Source organism: Lissotriton vulgaris, chromosome 3_1 (assembly GCF_964263255.1).
Source record: "Lissotriton vulgaris chromosome 3_1, aLisVul1.2, whole genome shotgun sequence".
Lineage (NCBI taxonomy): Eukaryota > Metazoa > Chordata > Amphibia > Caudata > Salamandridae > Lissotriton > Lissotriton vulgaris.
In genome coordinates this window covers 1,729,914,088-1,729,931,611 of record NC_141689.1, presented here as the reverse complement: position 1 = coordinate 1,729,931,611, position 17,524 = coordinate 1,729,914,088, and positions in this window count along the sequence as shown.

Sequence of the window (17,524 nt, the reverse complement as noted above, 5' to 3'; positions counted from 1 at the left end):
GCGTGGTGGCCACAGGCAGGGATTTGGCAGCCTCCGGCTCTGTTACACTTCCAAACACCCTGACCCCCCCTCTTCACTGGCCTCTCGCTCCGCACTACCGGGACCCCCTCTTCCATGGCCCCCTACCTATTTTCCCTGCCCAGGGCCACCATGAGCCTAGAGCTGCCCCTGCATGTCATCAGGGGCTGAAGGGGAACAGAAGAACCCGAGGGCGACCCAGAAGGGGCGATGTTAATGCTGTCTAGGGAGGCTATATTCTCCACATCAGGTCAGGCATAGTGTTTCGTGGAGTGGGAGACTCAGGTATCAGGAGAAATTAAATTACACAATCAATGCCCGGGCCTTCAACTTTCTCAAAGTTATTGCAGCTTACTGTAGCCCAGAAGGCTTTGCTGTCTCTTTCATTTCAATATTCTCTGCAGGAAATGCAGCAGCATAATGCTTAGTCATTGATTCAATCGCTTTTTACAGCACGCTAGATAAATAGCTAGCGGGTTCTTGTGTAAAATGATGTCATGATCTTCTTTTATTCAGTATCATAAAATAGTCAGGCAGCTTTCCATAGCATGTAAATATGACACTTCAAAATGGCGGCCTGAATCCCCATGGTTACACAAGCCTAATCCTAATGAATGTGCCTAATAGGCGCGCGAACAAACATAATCATGGGTCAGTGAGCAAGTTAATTTCATTCAGCTTAAGAATTCCCGTTTGACTACTTTGATTATGTGGAAAAAGCTTCTGATTGTTTGTTGTATTGTGAAATAGTCTGCAAGTAAGGGCAGCCAGGCACGCATACGTTTTATATATTGTTTTTAATGTGCTTATTAGCCGGTGCGTCTGGAATTCATGTTTCAAGCACAAATCCGTATTACACAGGACTTTATGAGTCTATATTCACTTGAGACACAGACTGGTAAATTGGTTTGTGCTATAATTCATTATCAGTGTTCATCCTAACTTCATTACTTCCCTTGTTCTTACAGCCATGCATGAGCGCTCATAATATTGACAATGTACGTTTCTGAGAGAAGTCGATGAGATCTCTACTCGTTCTAGGCAGGCCTGGAGACAGGCACAGGAGAACTCATCACTGGCGAAAGCAATGGTCTGGAATGTTTACCCTGGGCTGCACTTCGTGTCATGCTGTGTGGTGACTTGCGGAAATGTTCACTAAAGTTCTAATTGTCATTAGAGAAGCTTCGGCCAGGTGCTTAATCTGAGCCGGTGGTTTCTGGTTCTTGGCACCGGCTCCTGATTTTTAATGCAAACTCTTATAACAGTCTACCACATGGTGGCGATGTCTGTCTAATTTAGAGATGATCATAACAGCTGTTGTGTTTTAGTTCTGTACACATTATATTGACTAACAACTGCGGGTCAACGCATTCTTGCAGCTTTAAGGGCATGGAATAGTCTGAATTGCCACCCTTATAGGAGTGTGTTAGTAGTTGTGTTAGTACTGTCATTGGCAGCGCTGGCAGGGTCAATGGGTGGAGCAAGCTGCACGGCCTCCTGTCGAGGACCCCAGCACTTACAAATGAAGCACTTCTTCAGTCCATTAAGATCTAAAGCGTGACCCTTTGGACTCCTTCCAGCTTTCCAAAAGGGGGCAATATCATAAGTGTAAGCCCTTGCACATAGCTTAGCCGTGTGTCTGTTTTTAGGACATTGTACTACCTGAAACATGTACACTTTTGAGAAATTCTTGAGTTAATGCATGAGCTGCACACACAATAGCAGGGTAACAGACGGCATTGGCTGCATCAGAAACAGGTGCCACTCATAGACTAGCTAGGGAAATGTACAGGTTAAACCTATGCATTTTAGGAAAAGCATTGTCTTAAAATAGACACACAACTTTGCTCTATGCTAGAGCGTGCGTTCATGATACTGCCTGTAGTTATGGAGGTATGGATTAACCCGGGCAGTCCAGGGATTTCACCCTATGCCCTGCAAATGTCAATACATTTAGCACATGCCCCAGTTTTCAGAGATGATTAACCAAACAATGGGGTGTCAAGTTTTCATGTGTTCTAGTACAGAATTAGCTATCAGCCCAAAGCAGTGAACCAGTTGTGTTTAATTCCTTTTACTGCCTCGTTGCCTATGTTTTCTATTTTGGTAAGAATTGCCAATCAAGCCATTCTGTACCTCTAGGCCAAATACATTTTTTCGTCCTACGTCTATGTCTCTGAAATGTCCCGTTAATGTTATTCAGTATCATGTCACTCTACCTCTGGAGTTTTAGAACATTCCATAGGGCGCCGAATGTTAACATTCCTGTACCACTCAGGCAGGTAGTGTAGGAAAAATATGGAACCAATTGGAGTAGATGTTGTTAGCTCCACTGCATGCAGCAATTGTCGACCAAATGCAGTGCAAATGTGATTCATTTATGTGTTAAAAAAAGACAATTTTGCAGCGAGGAAAATCTAATTATGCATTTTTCTCTAGCAGTTATGGCATTTTCTGCACAGCCTAACAATGGCGTATCGTTGCTATAAAAATGCACAGATTCCTTTCACCAATACCGCATGTTGACACTTTCCAAATTGTTTTTGGCTAATGTGTCTCTTCATGCAATAGTAGGCATGCCTTGGTGTTGCAAAGTTATCCTTGTGGGGTGGGCACCACCATTTTTTGATGACTGGTACCGGTAGTAACTGACTATGAGTATGGCTGGGCTCTGCCTAACCAGGCCCTGAGTCAGTGCTATGCTCAAAACACACTTAGAATAAGGTGAAAACACCTACATACACTAGGCTGCACTATGGGTTAGGATACCCTTGTGATAGGCATAACCTCCCCTATAAGGCCTTATTACTTATTATGGCAGGGGGATCAAAACTACCTTTAAGTCCTTAGTATATAATAGGGCATGGCAGTTTAGAGGCCATCCACCTTTTCTGCACTTGCATATCTACCCTGATCAGGCCTGAGGTCAGTTTAAAAGCAGCCCTGTGTTGCAGGACTACTTTTAACCCTTTGGATACGTGCAAAATTCGGACGGCTTCTGGCCGTCCGCCGCACACGTCACCCGTAGCGTCGGACGACCGGGAGCCGTCCGACGCATAGAAAGAGTTCAAATGTAAATCGTGACCATACTCGACTTTTGTGTTTGGAGCACTTAAAAATTTATAAACTACAATATTTTGACATATTAGGTACCACCAGGGTCTCCCGTAGGTGTCACAGGGGTAGGGGGTCTGGTACTTATAAGATAAGGAGTATCCTTATAAAATGGTTTTTTATGCCCTGGGGATAGTTAAATTGTACTTTTTACTTTCCTCATTGTAGTAAAGCGCTTCCCAAAATTAACGTTTGTGGTAGGGTACTGATCTGCAATATTTTTACATATTCAGAACCCCTAAGACTCCCCTAGGTGTTCCAGGGGTGGTCGGTCCTGTAGATGTAGGCATGGTCCTTATAAAAGAGGTTTTATAAGCCCTTGTGTTGGAGAAATTGCCCAGTTCAATGTTCCCATTTCAAATTCCCAGCCACATAGGTTAACATGACATGCAGTTAATATTTAGCAACAAAGGCTAGGCTTTGCAAACCATTATCATTCAAAGACTCAAGAGAATAGTATTGATAAATCCAACAACATCCTTTTGTTGAATGTATCCTAAAGTGTGCAGAAAATAAGTTAGAAGACTTTTTTGTCTGTAAGCCAAAATTCAGCCTTCTAGTGGTCTGCTCTGATTGGTCAGAGTTAAGTGGATTAGCCAGGCTGCTTTGATGGAGTGATAAGTGGCAACTGGGGTGAAGAGACATTTTGGGAGGAGAGGGTTCTGCGGCACAGGAATGGCTGAGCAAGTGGGAGGGGTATTAAACCATGAGCTTTAAAGGCCCAGGTGGACAGGTAGAGAAAACCAAGTCCATCTATGCCCACCCCCTCTAAACCCAGCCAGATGGCCTGCTTAAGGAAGGAATGTGCAGATTCCAAGGGGGGGGGGAGACTTTGGAGATGAGCCGTCCTGGAAGTTGGTTTATCCAGCTCTTGCCTCTCTGCTGAGACTTCAGCCATAATGAATTTTGGAGGAATACTTCTTTCTGGAGGCCATTGTGCCACACTTTGGAGGAAATAATCATGCTCTGGGGTGGTGCCCTACACCTCATTGGACAGGGATGCCCTCCTGTTTGATTCCAGAGAATCCAGAATAGGTATCAGATCTGCTGCTTGAAATCACAGAAGAAGGGCCATTGCAGGAAGTTTGATTTGGCCCAACCAGGCTTTGCACTCTGATTGCCTGCACATGCTTCCACCATCTGGAACTACAGCCCTGTGGATCCTACACATTTCTTAAGGACTAAAGAGTGGACTCCCTGCAAGGTACTTGTTAACAGAGCTCACCTGGACCATCGCCACCAAGTCTCCATAGCCTGTAGTGACTCAAGTGGATTTGTAAGACTTTGTTCAAGTGGATTGTGGGAATCAAAGTCCCAAACTTTCAAGGACCATCATGGAGTTTTCAGACCCATGGAGTGAGTTTTGGGCACTTTGTTACCCTCAAAGGAACTTCAGGAAGAAGTCCCAGAAGTATGGAGAACTTTGAAGCACCTTGAAAAAAAGCTTCATAAGTGGACCGACTCGGCCTGGCCGGCCTGTCACTCGGGTTCGTCCCACTGAAAAGCCCCGGAGGTTCGACTTTCAGAGTTTGACCGAGAGCTGGTTTAAACTCAAGCCAGCGTACTCTCACTGAATCCAGCTGGTGAAGAGCATCGAGGGACACCACAAGAAAACCTCTATAAAAGTTTCTACGTCCGAACATAGCAGAGGGAACCGGGACCAATTGCGAGAGTCAAGCCGCCCACCTCCAACCACGATCTGGCCTGTATCTCTGATTTGTCCCAGTGGAAAGCTCTGGAGGTCTTCCTTCCTTAGGTTTGATCGGAAACTCATCGCAAGGCAAGTTGGCAAACCCTCACCAAATCCTGTCTGGTTGAAAGCTTTGAGGGACCGTGGGAGAAAAAGCGCCAGAAACGTTTCTAAGTCAGAAGTTAATAACTTTGACTGAGGCCTACCACGAGGGGCAGCCGCGCAGAGCTCCATCACGGTCGGCCTGAAACTTTGATTTTGTCATGGCTTAGCACGACCAGATGTCCCAATAGGCGGTATAGGTTCTTATATGCTATACAGTGCTAAATATTTTTTTAAATCATATCTTCAGTTCCATAAATGTTATTGTTTTCATTTTGGTGTCACTTTAAAGATACAAATGTTACCTATGTTTATGAATTGGTGTTGGATTTTTATTAATAATAATAATACAATATAAATATAATAATAAAAAATAAAATAATTATTATCTTTATTATTTACTGAAATGTTGTTTCTAAATGCTTTACATTCCTGTCTATGAAGTTAAGCCTGTCTGCTTGCAGCCAATCTACCAAGGGTTGAGCATGGGAATAATTTCCTGATACCTATTCTGAGACCTAGATTGTGCTAGTGGTTTAATTGCCAGTGATAGATCTATATTTATCTCTACTAATAATCCCCTTTCGAACACTGAGTTATGTTTTAAAACGTGTCTTCAATTTTTTGGGTTACACTGATTACGACAAAGCACCTCCTTCCAATAAGAAATATTCTTGGGGAACAAAAGGGTACATATCATATTTATTAGGCAACTGTACTCACCTTAAAGTGAAATGTAAAATGTTTGAAATTGTACTGAAGTATCAGTGACTTCTTGAAATGTCTGCTGCTTTGTGAACAAACGCAAAAATGTAAACCTACATTTAGGTAAATAGTGAAAGAAACATTTTCATAGTAAAGGAAGATTCAGTGCTAACCACACCTTGAAACACACTTCAGTTCTTTAGGTTCCGATGGAGCAAGGATTCGAGGAAAAGAAACTTGCTCGGATCAACCTCTCAGTAACAGGTACCTATAGTAAGAAATAGTAGATAAAAGGAAACTAACATATACAGAACATTTACATATGGAGAAAAGAGTGTTTAAACATGCTTAAATAAAGAATATTTACTACATAACAGAAATCCTGCTTGAAACCAAAAATTGTTTTGCGCATGTGCAAATCAGAACCGCGCAAAAAACCATGTGACTAACCCATGTGAGAGGGAAACCATGTGCCTGGCATATGCTTGCCTGAATTTAAAGAGAGCTGTCACTGCTATTGCTTTTGCTTAACAAAGAAGAAAATATCATGGGATTAAGTGGATGTTGAACAGTGATAATAACATATTTGAGAAAATAACATCTGTTTATGATTCCTTTATTAATAGTTTGCGTTTGGGCCTGATGAGCTAAGCCAAGGGAAAAGATGGTGGTTGAAATGTAACACAAGCTGAGTCTGCATACTGAAGTTTTGAAATGACCTGATGACCGGCCCTTTGACAGGCTTCCAAGAGCCAAAGACAGACGCCTGGGGACGCTCTTCAATTGTAGAACTACATATAAATTTGTATCTAATCATGTTATTTGAATGTGTGTGAAAGAAAAAGGCACCAAAAAATGAATAAAATAAATGGGAAGGGTTTGTTAGACAAAACGTTCAATAAGAAGTCGAGAATGAGAGCATGAGGTGATGACAACTCCCCTGCCCCTGCCCAATCACAATCCATGATCCACTGAGACTTGCAACTTTGGAGGCTGGGACATACAGAAATAAAGACTATAACTTGAGTGATTTAAGTTAAGAAGGGTGGTTGTCAATGCTGAGTGAGGTGTAGGTGAGGGCTGCTGCTGGAAGAGAACAGACTGGGAAGATTCAATCCTAAAAGACAGCCTGATAAGATTGAAGATTTGCGGATCAATATCGAGGAGGGAGAACGTGTGAGAGAAGGATGCGTAGTAAGTATTTTCCTACACAAACATAAAGGAGGGGAACCCGTCTAACGTTACTTTGAGGTCGGGGAAAAGAGGGGGAAAAAGGTTAATATACTAAAGAAGTTCCCTCATGACCTATGTAATTTTAGTTACCAACATTGTTTGTATATTGCGATATATTCACAAACAAAAACAACCTCAGGACTAGTATAACCTTTCTTTAGTATTTTATTTCATCATTCTTTGCTTTTCATTTTCATTTCTTATAAAATATTTTTATCTTTTTTATCTGTGATACATACATTATTTTGTGCAAAACTCATATTACAACAGATACAATTACAATTTCATAATAAATGGACCCTTGGCTATAAAAACACATCAATATTAACACAATTCCACTCATTCAATATCATTCATTGCAACTTATAACCATCCACACACACCTTACATATGCAGTATCTGAACAAATATTGATTCATAAGGCAGAAAGGTATTCTGCCTGACTTTAAACCATAAGTTGTTAAATTTGGTTCCACACAAGGTCGACGCGCGTTTCGGTGGATTGTCCACCACCTTCCTCAGATGCAGATACAAACATTCCATGTAAACCAGAAGCCAGGGGATCTGAAATCACAAAATATATGTTGTTGTGCATATGTACAAAGCATCATTTTCAGACTAATAATTCACATGTCTATACTTGAGCTGGCTGACAGCCACACAACTGTGGACAAATCTCCAATTAGAGGAAAACTAGCATACAGATTAATTAACTTAGTAAAGTCAGAGGTTTAAACATTCATCACTAACAAGAAAAAGCCATCACCAAAAAGGCAGAAAAGAAGAAAAGAAAGGCATAAGGGAAGAGATTCTAAAACCAATCCCTAAAAAATCATTCATGGCACAGTCATCCTAAATTTCAAAAATTCATCTTTTTAAATTACTACACTCAACTCAAGGTCTTTTAGAGAAGGAGGGAGGAACCTCCTAACATTACAACAAAAAGTGACATGCTAGAGTCCTATTCCTATAATAGCAATCGTGTCAACTTACATTTGACCCACAATATATATGACAGCTACCTTCCTTCAAAGTTCAGCTAGTAGTGCTGAGATTTTCGTCAATCCAGGTTTGCTCAAAAATTGTTCCTAAAATATATATATGTAAGAGCAAACTATCAGAAAGCGATGTTTATTTTATCCTCATAGGTAATTCTGCACTGTAAGGAGACCTACCTTCTATATTTCTATATAATGCCACAAAATGATTGCTCCTGTGTGGTAGATCCCTTCTCACTGAGTACGGTGATTAAGTATGGGAGACTCTCGTAATTCCTGTAGAGGGAAACACATCAACCACGGACAACCATAAGCTAAAAAAGTATTGTACGGTTGAGTGTTTAATTTAACAATATTCTTCCAAACTAACCTTTTTTTTAAAAGTATATGAGATGAAATCAGGTATGTTTTTTTCGTTTCATAATGGATTCCTTTTTCTGTTCAAAAATCGTTATTTCATAAGAGGCACTGCTGCAACCTGTGAATTAGACATCCGCAAGGCCAGTATAATTACTGCTCACCCTTCAACTCAACATTGCTAAAGAGACAACTGTCAGATAATAAGAAGAACCCTAGTCCTGAGGTTGTTGTTGTGTGTGAATATATCGCAATATACAAACAATGTTGGTAACTAAAATTACAGAGGTCATGAGGGAACTTCTTTAGTAAGTACTTTCCTATCCTGCACCTGTCCTAAAGTCTTTGTCTCCTGACTCATAATCAGGTGACCTCCACCATTCCTTTTGGCAAGGGATCGGGTTTCTCCGTTTCACCATTTTTTAAATAATATTCTGTCTTTAAAAATTGCATATATTTTTAAAAAGTATGAGCTATTATGTTTCTATCTCTCCATTTATCACACCTATGCATTGATTTGTTGAATAAATTTGTTAAATGAATTAAATTGATTAATGAATTTTCTCTCCTATGAAAGTTGATGGAGTTTGCACTGTGTATCTGTGCAAATGAGCATTCATTTGAATGAGATATTAGATAAAATTAATTGAATCTTACCCGGTCTGTGTTTATTTTATTTTGAGAGTTATAAAATAGAAGAATACATTTGTTAATATCACCATCAACTACTCGATTAATGGTCCATTGACCAAAGGAAGAGTGTTGATCTGAGAAGGTTATTTAAGACATTAACTAATTCAGATAAAAGTGAAAATAAAACTTGATCCCCAGTGAAACAGTCAGGAAAACCTGAATCTGTATATGAACCCATTTTGAATAATTTGTTGATTGTGAAATGTTCATCCTGGCCTTTGGCTGGATCAGCACTTGCTTCTTTGATGCTGCTGACAAAACTTCATCCTTCATTGCATATAGTTGAGATGAGTATACTACTTGTGCAAAATTATCACACCTTTAAAATAGACCCATGCAAATTTCGCTAAATTCATGAATTTTGTATTTTGCAAATGTGCACATTTTCTTCGAATTTTTCATTGCGCAATTATATGTTATTTGAATGTAATACTGAAAATGTCAGTTTGAAAGACATTTTCTGATGGAACAGGTCTATTGTCTGTTTTTTTGTTCTCATGTAAAAATTCCTATGTGACACCAGAAAAACACATTTCGCACAATTTCCAACTTACAGGAAATATAAAAAAGGCTCACATGATTTTCCAGTGAACTATAGACCCATAAGTCTCATAGTCAGCTCCCAAAAGGTCCTATTGGGCAGATTACACGAACAGCTGTCAGACAATTACATTTTGTCACCACTACAGGCAGGCTTCAGGGAACCCACAAGTAAAATTGATCAAGCGTTCCAACTCTTGATGCTGTACTGGAAAGTTGTCACTTTGGGCAGAGGTCATCTGTATGTTGTTTTTGGGGACCCACGTTCCGACTCAGATTTTGGGCCATATGTATCATCATCACCATTTGCGATTTCTAAATAGCGATTTTTAAGGAATTGCTATTTAGAAATCGCAAAATAGTATGTATGTAGAAAATCGCTATTTTTTAGCGATTTCCAATTATTCCTTATTTGCGAATTCACAATTTGTGAATTTGCAAATAAGGAATAATTTCCCATTCATTTCTATGGGCCAGGAGGCCCATAGACATGACTGTGAAATATTTAGCAATTTGCGAATTTGCAATTTGCTAATCGCAATTTGAGAATTATTTCAAGGGTGCAGGGGCATGTATGTGCGCCATATGCCACCCTCACAAATGCACAATTGTGCATATTTACAAGAAATCGCAAATTACCACCAACTACAAGTTGGTGGTAATTTGCGATTTCTAAACCTGAATTCGCAATTTTGAAATGCTTCATACATAGCATTTTAAGGAATCGCAAAATTGTGATTCCCTAAATGCTTGAGCAAAATAAGGAATCGCAATTTTTTGCGATTCCTTATTTTGCTAATTTTTAATACATTTCAAAATCGGTAAATAGGCCGTTTGCGATTCGCTAAGGCCAAAATTCTGTGAATTTTGGCCTTAAAGAATCGCAAAAGGCTTGAAACATATGGCCCTTAGTCCCTACACCGGCCCTCTGGTGGGTACTGCAAGAGTTGGGGGCACCCAGTTATCTACTAGACATCATTTTAAGACTGCACACTAACTACTATGTGCCGGTCAGATGTGATGAGGCTGCTGAGATGGCAGAGCCATTTGCCGTAAACAGAGGGGTAAGACAGGGGTGTGTACTTGCTCCCACACTATTTACACTGTATATTAATGGCTTCATACATGTTTTAGAACAGTGCAGCAATGACGCTCCCAGGTTTGCAAGCATGAGGGTTCCTGCCCTCATGTTTGCAGATGAAACATTTCTACTTTCCAAATCCGCCATGGGTATTCAGAAAGTCAGGGATTCCTTTGAGTGCTTCTTCAAGCAGCGTTGTGTAGAGATAAATATGGGTAAAACCAAGTACAGAGTTCTGAACTCAGGGCACTCTACCAGGGCTAACCCTACATTAGCAGGCACTCCACTTGAGTGACTGCGCTCTTTTGGGTACTTGGGCATCACATTAACAGAACACCTTGGGTGGCATGCAAACATTATGCAGCACAGGCTTACGTTAGAGCAAGTTGTGGGAGGCACAATTAAGAGGTCATATAGCTCGCAGTTTTGACCTACACACCCAGCAAAATAGGTTTACCAACACCAGGCCCTTGGGGGAAACTCCTATGGTGAAGACTTGTGGGGCCACTTGGATGTGTCCACATTAGTTACAGTAGAAAATCGATGTATGCACGTTAGTCGGCCTCCCCATATACACTCCTCTTCTCCCACTTTGGCTGGAATTCGAAGTGGGAGCCCTATCGGACTATCTAGACTGCACCCTATCCTTTACTGAAAGAGGATCTGCACTACCCAAGATTTCCACTCTTATCAGAAAGTCCTGGTGGAGATACTTATTTTTTCGGGCTCTCGTCAATCCTGTGGAGCACCCTGGTGAAGCTGGGGCGATCTCCAAGCCTAACATCAAATTAGCGTACTGCCAGCATAAAGATTCGCTATCTCAAACCCAGGCAAGTCATGGTTCCCCTGGCTGCTGCTTTCCTTTCAATCACGATTCAGAAAAGGGGGTGATGATGAACAGAGTGTCTGAATTAAGCAGACCACTCTTACCCAGTCCAAAGATCAGGGCTTGATCCATCGCCGTTATTTAGCTCACTGCACCATCCCAGCTCAGAACCTGGCTATATCAAATCAGTCTGTCCCTGGCCCAGTGCATCATGGGAACAGGGCAGACTAAACTACCAAGCCAATTCTTCACCAGAAAGGAGACAAGCTACCGGGGACCGGTTTCTGGCATTTCAGCCGTCGTCGGCCCGGCTTGCTTAAATCCTTTCAATCAAGCATTCGTATACCAGTGAGGAAGTCCTGGTCGAGATAGAGCTACCTCTAGATAGGCACCTGTACCTGCTAGTGCGGTATGGAACCTTACCCCTCCACTCCTACGCCATCAGGTGGGCAAAAACCACAAGGGTTGAGAACTGGCAGTGTCCGATTTGCAGTGCCCTCAAGGACACCATGGAGGCACTGCTGGATACTCCTGCTGTGCCAGAATTTCTGAATTCGCGAGCAAAGAGGAGCCCTAAGGATTCTAAGAGCAGATACCTGCAAGATGCCTTATTTTTGCACTCACCGGTTATCTGGTGGCTATGAGGAGAATTAAGCTAAAAATATGTGCCTCCCTCGAGAAGCAAAGTAGTGTCGATATGTGATGTACAACTCTCCCACCTCGCTCTAACTTTTCCAGCTTGAGCTTTGCTGTTTCAAACCCGATTGCTATCGTTCATTTTTTAATCTCATTTTGATTCCATTAATTTAATATTTTATAGAACCAAGGACGCAAGCTTCATGTAAAGTAGCGTTGACTGAAGACAGCTGCAACTCCAACGCTACTGCTAATTTTACTCTGTATGTTTAAATAGATTTTATTTTCAGTATGTTTTCCCCATTTATTGTGGGATTCTTTTATGAGATTTTTTGGCTGTTAAGCCGAAATAAAGGTCTTTGAACTGAACTGAAAATGAGGTGCAATTGCGTTAGAATACATTACTGGAAATGAAACTCATGGCAACTTTTTGGAAAATGGTTTTATAAACTCCTGTGCTTTTCTGGGAAGGCTTTGTGCTATTGAAATACTTTATGAACAACTTCGAAAAGAGAGGATTATCCTTAAGTGTGATAGTATATCTTCCGGTTTTATGCAATACTAAGGCCTTTCCTGTTTGCGGATAGGAGATTGGTCCATTTATCACGTTTTAAAGCTACCTACCTCTTTATGAGCCTTTTATAGTTGTTGCCAGAACTGCATTTACGACTTGTTTCAGGGAAGCAGTGTGATGATAGGATCTGCTTTACTGGTGCTTAAAGTTTTCAACTTATATTCAAAACGAGGTAATACTGAAAAAAAGCAATTTCATGAAACATCTAGAACTCATTACATCTGTTAGTGCACATTGGAAGACTGTATTACCTTTTAAAAATCCCTTGCTCATGGAGGGGTGGCATACATGTTCGCTTCCTTCTTCTCACTATATTTTTATTTTTCTGCACTGCCTCTTCCCCTCCCTCTCCGTTTGCCCTCTTCACTCTATTCCAAAAAGTCAGTGTGCATGTGTAATCTCTTCAAATGTAGATCTGCACCTAGGTGTATATCTCCTCGTGGACGGAATTCACAATTTTCCTGAGTATATTTACACTTAGATGTAGATTTACTAGTCTCCACCCTCCCAGATGATGGGGTGGAGACCCCTATGACTGAAGTTACGAGCGTAAAGTTACTAATAATAACTTTCTGTCAGTTTGATGGACATGCTGATCAATGGGTCGGATATCTCTCCTTGGGAAGTAATATGAATTTCCTGAAAACTCATTTTAAATTAGATAAAAATAATGTCTTCGACTCGAGATAACAGTGAGCACTCTGGAGATCATTTCACACTTTTTCTTCATCAGTGACAGCGTCTCTTAGAGCACAAGCAGCGTCGGATTGGTAATGAGGGCACTCGGGCAATGCCCGAGGGGCCGGTGTCAGAGCACCAGCAGTGGGCTGCTTTTTTTAGCAGCCTGGGCGCCGATTTGGGCGGTTTCTGAGTTGTTCCATGCCATCAACGGCCCACTTGGATTCTGAGTGGCCTTTCTGGAGGTAAATGGGCGTCCATTACCTCCCTTTTACCAAGGAGCAGAGGTGTCACTCCTTTTGTTTTGCTGGGCCGGCCCATTAATGTATGCATTTTGAGCGGGGGTAGGTGCCTGAGCAAAAGTGGCCTCCCTTGTTTTCAGGTGTGTTTCAGCAGTGTTAACTAATCCTTGCATTTTCTTTTTAACGCTTCATCCCACACCTTTTTAATAACATTTTGCTGAAGCAGTGTTTTGCGAATATGCAAATGTGGGCCACTTTTTTTTCCGTGCCCGGGCCGATTTTCAATCCCAATCCAACCCTGAGCACAAGCATTTGCAATGCAATCCTTCTCACCTTTGCATTTAGCTATGCAGCACATTAGCCTGGGTGCTGAAACATGTACTGTTCTTTAACATGGAGGGAAAGTAAGCAACTGCAAGAAATGCTAAGTATGGGAACACATGGAGAGAAATATTGCCTTTCAGCGGGAAATGGTAAGGTCAAAACTCTGTTTTTGATATAAAATCAGGGCCTTCGGTGGTCATATCACTGAAAATACACTATATGAAAAAAATATTACTGTAACTGGTGCTTATGGAAGCCAATTTCTATGGATTGGAATATAGAGAATGCTAAAGTGATTCCGGTATTTTACTGACCTCTGCTGGTCGTTTTCTATCAAGAAAGTTAAATAGAGGCAGTTGCTAGAAACATGAAAAAAAGAAAGTCCCTCAGCAGAGAGCAATTCTGGTATTTTACTGACCTCTACTGGTCGTTTTTTATCAAGACAGTTAAATAGAGGTAGTTGAACAATCAGAAAGCAATTCTGGTATTTTACTGACCTCTACTGGTCGTTTTCTATCAAGAGAATTTCAGTTTCAAAATGCTTTATTCGGTATATATATATATATATGTATATATATATATATATATATATATATATATATATATATATATATATATATATATATATATATATATCCTTTTCACGAGTGCTGGTAGTGGAGAAGCACTGTCGGCGGGCGGTCCGAGCAGGGCACCAGCGGTCCCAATTAATTCTTTTCACAAATCAAATCTGTTTGAAATGATAGCCCGGACACCTCTTCTGTGCAAATATAATAGATTTAATGGCAATAACAACGCGTTTCGGCGATTAAGCCTTGATCACGCTTAATCGCCGAAACGCGTTGTTATTGCCATTAAATCTATTATATTTGCACAGAAGAGGTGTCCGGGCTATCATTTCAAACAGATTTGATTTGTGAAAAGAATATATATATATATATATATATATATATATATATATATATATATATATATATATATATATATATATATATATATATATATATATATAACCATATAGCAACAAAATAACAAGGCATAAAATATTACAGATACAAGCTATATTTAACCCGACAATGTTAACATTCAAATCTTAAACTATCAAATGACAAGTCCATGCAAAAATTGCTCCTTCTTAAGCCAAAGAGTACACATGGTAAAGTGCGGTTTACCTTTATAATGCATGTGCAAAATTCACAAATAAAGTGACATATGCTAACAGTCAATAAAGGTAGAAACGCAATACATATTGTATAATATGAGCAAAATTCGCATTCAAAAATTCAATCTTCGTCTTTCGGTACGTGTGCAAAACTAGCAATATTAAAGTGCATATAAGTTTAGAACAGAGATTTAAAATTTAAAATTCACAATGTCACTGGTGTACCGAACACATAATAAATTTGGAACACAGATTTAAAACTCACAATGTCATTAATGTACCAAACTCATAATATGGCCATATTCCTACAATCATCGATTTCCGTGCAAATATGCATTTTAAAATATATGTAGCTATATAAAAACATATGTCTGTCTCTGCAGGTTAAACATTGTCTGCATAGCTGTCTTAGTACGTCGTAGCTCATATTTTAAAAAGATGGGCTTTAAATAACATTTCCCAAATGAAATATAAAATTTGCTTAATAACATAAAATGACAGCTACTCTGCTTAGAAGTGCCATCACAAGGGCATGGGGAGGTGCTGTACTGATTAATCAAAGGGAATGCCACCAAGTGGTGCACAGTGTCCAAGCGTAAGCGAGTTAATACAAAGCGATGTGAGCTTTTTGTAACTGTTGTCAGGTACGATTGAAAGCCTTCGCTTACGCTATACTCCTGATAAAGAGAAAACGTGCTTTGTTTCCCGCATTCAATGGTTCTGGTGTTTCTTTTATGTTTTAAAAAGGATTCTACAAGTTCTTTTTTAGATATACAAGCCCCCATCTCAGGTTCATGAAAAGCATCGAAATCATAGAGTATTTTATACCAATATTGGATGTGGCTAAGCCATGGTATACGTGTACAATACTCGAGCTTTAGACAGTCATTTATCACATCCTGGGTAAATTTGGTTTCGATTTTTGACCAAATTGATCGCCATAAGGCCAATGGGCGCAGAGCTGTTAAATCCTTGGCATAATTAAGGCCCACCTCTCAATGGATTATCTCAGTGGAGGCTGAAGCCGGAGCACAGAGCAAGCGTGTCAGAAATGAGTTTTCCTCGGTCTGAATGAGCTTGGCACTTTGAGTATTGCAGCCCCATACACCCGCCCCATATAGGGCTGATGACAGACACCTTGAATTTATAGATTGACAGCATCTCCTTTATTCTGTGACCCCCTAATTTAACAGCAAATCTAAAAACACTGCTAGTGTTCCTAACCATTTTAAAACGTACGCTTTCCTGTTTGTTGGCCCACCTTCCATCTCCAGAAAATGTAATGCCAAGGTAGCAGAACTTTTTAACAGTTTCTAATTACTCCCCATCTAAATAAAAAGTCCTGTTTTTTCTGGTCTTCTTCCCACATGACATTACAAATGTTTTACCTTTATTAATTATCAATTTCCTACTAGTTATAAAGGTCTGGAATTTATTAATGAGATGTTGCAGACCATTTTGGGTACGATACAGGAGGACTGTGTCATCCGCGTACAGCAAAATTGGGATGGGGTTACCATTAATAATTGGGGCATCCGCTTGGGTTAATCTGAGGGTTTGGCCAATTTGATTTATAAATAGAGAAAATAAAAGAGGTGCCAAAACGCATCCTTGCCGAATGCCTCTATAGATCTTAAAAAAAGGGGAACATTCACCGGCAGTACCGGATCGAACTTTACTAGACAAGTTTTCGTAGAGTCTTGCCAGAAAAAGAATGATCCCTATTGGTGCTCCCATTTCTAATAAAACTGGCCATAAAAGAGAATGCTCAACCAAATCAAATGCAGAACTTAAATCGGCGAAACATAAAAATAAGTTACCTTCCTTAGCTCTTGTATATTTGCTAATAATAAGCTTGAGGTTTACACATTGCTCCATCGTTCCCATCCCCCTTCTGAACCCGTATTGCACTGGTGATAAAATAGTGTTTTCCTCAGCCCAGGCTTCTAATCTCTCTAAGAGGACTCTACTTAGAACCTTAATTGACGAGTCCAGGAGGGAGATGGGACAATAATTGCATGCCTTTGACCTCGAGCCCTTCTTAAAAAGGGGAATAATGATCGACTGACCCCATGTCGGTGGTAACCTATCTTCAATAGCAGCATTAAATGAACGTGTCAATATGGGTGCCCATAAATCCATCTCATGCTTATAGAGGTCCACTGGTACCCCATTGGGGCCCGGGGCTTTACCGCCCTCGCTCTTTCTTAGTCCCTCGTATACCTCAGTCAAACCGATAGATAACTGCTTTTTTTGCCATTTCGATTTATTTTCCATAATTGTGTCTAAAATCAACCCATCTGAATTAAAAATCCTAGAAAAATGAGCTATCCAGGCACTACAGCTTACATGGGAGGTAATTTCAGGGATATTTTCATTTTTTTGAGAAGGACAATTAATAGTGTCCCAGAATAACTTATGGTTATTGCTACTGCTAATTTTACTCTGTATGTTTAAATAGATTTTATTTTCAGTATGTTTTCCCCATTTATTGTGGGATTCTTTTATGAGATTTTTTGGCTGTTAAGCCGAAATAAAGGTCTTTGAACTG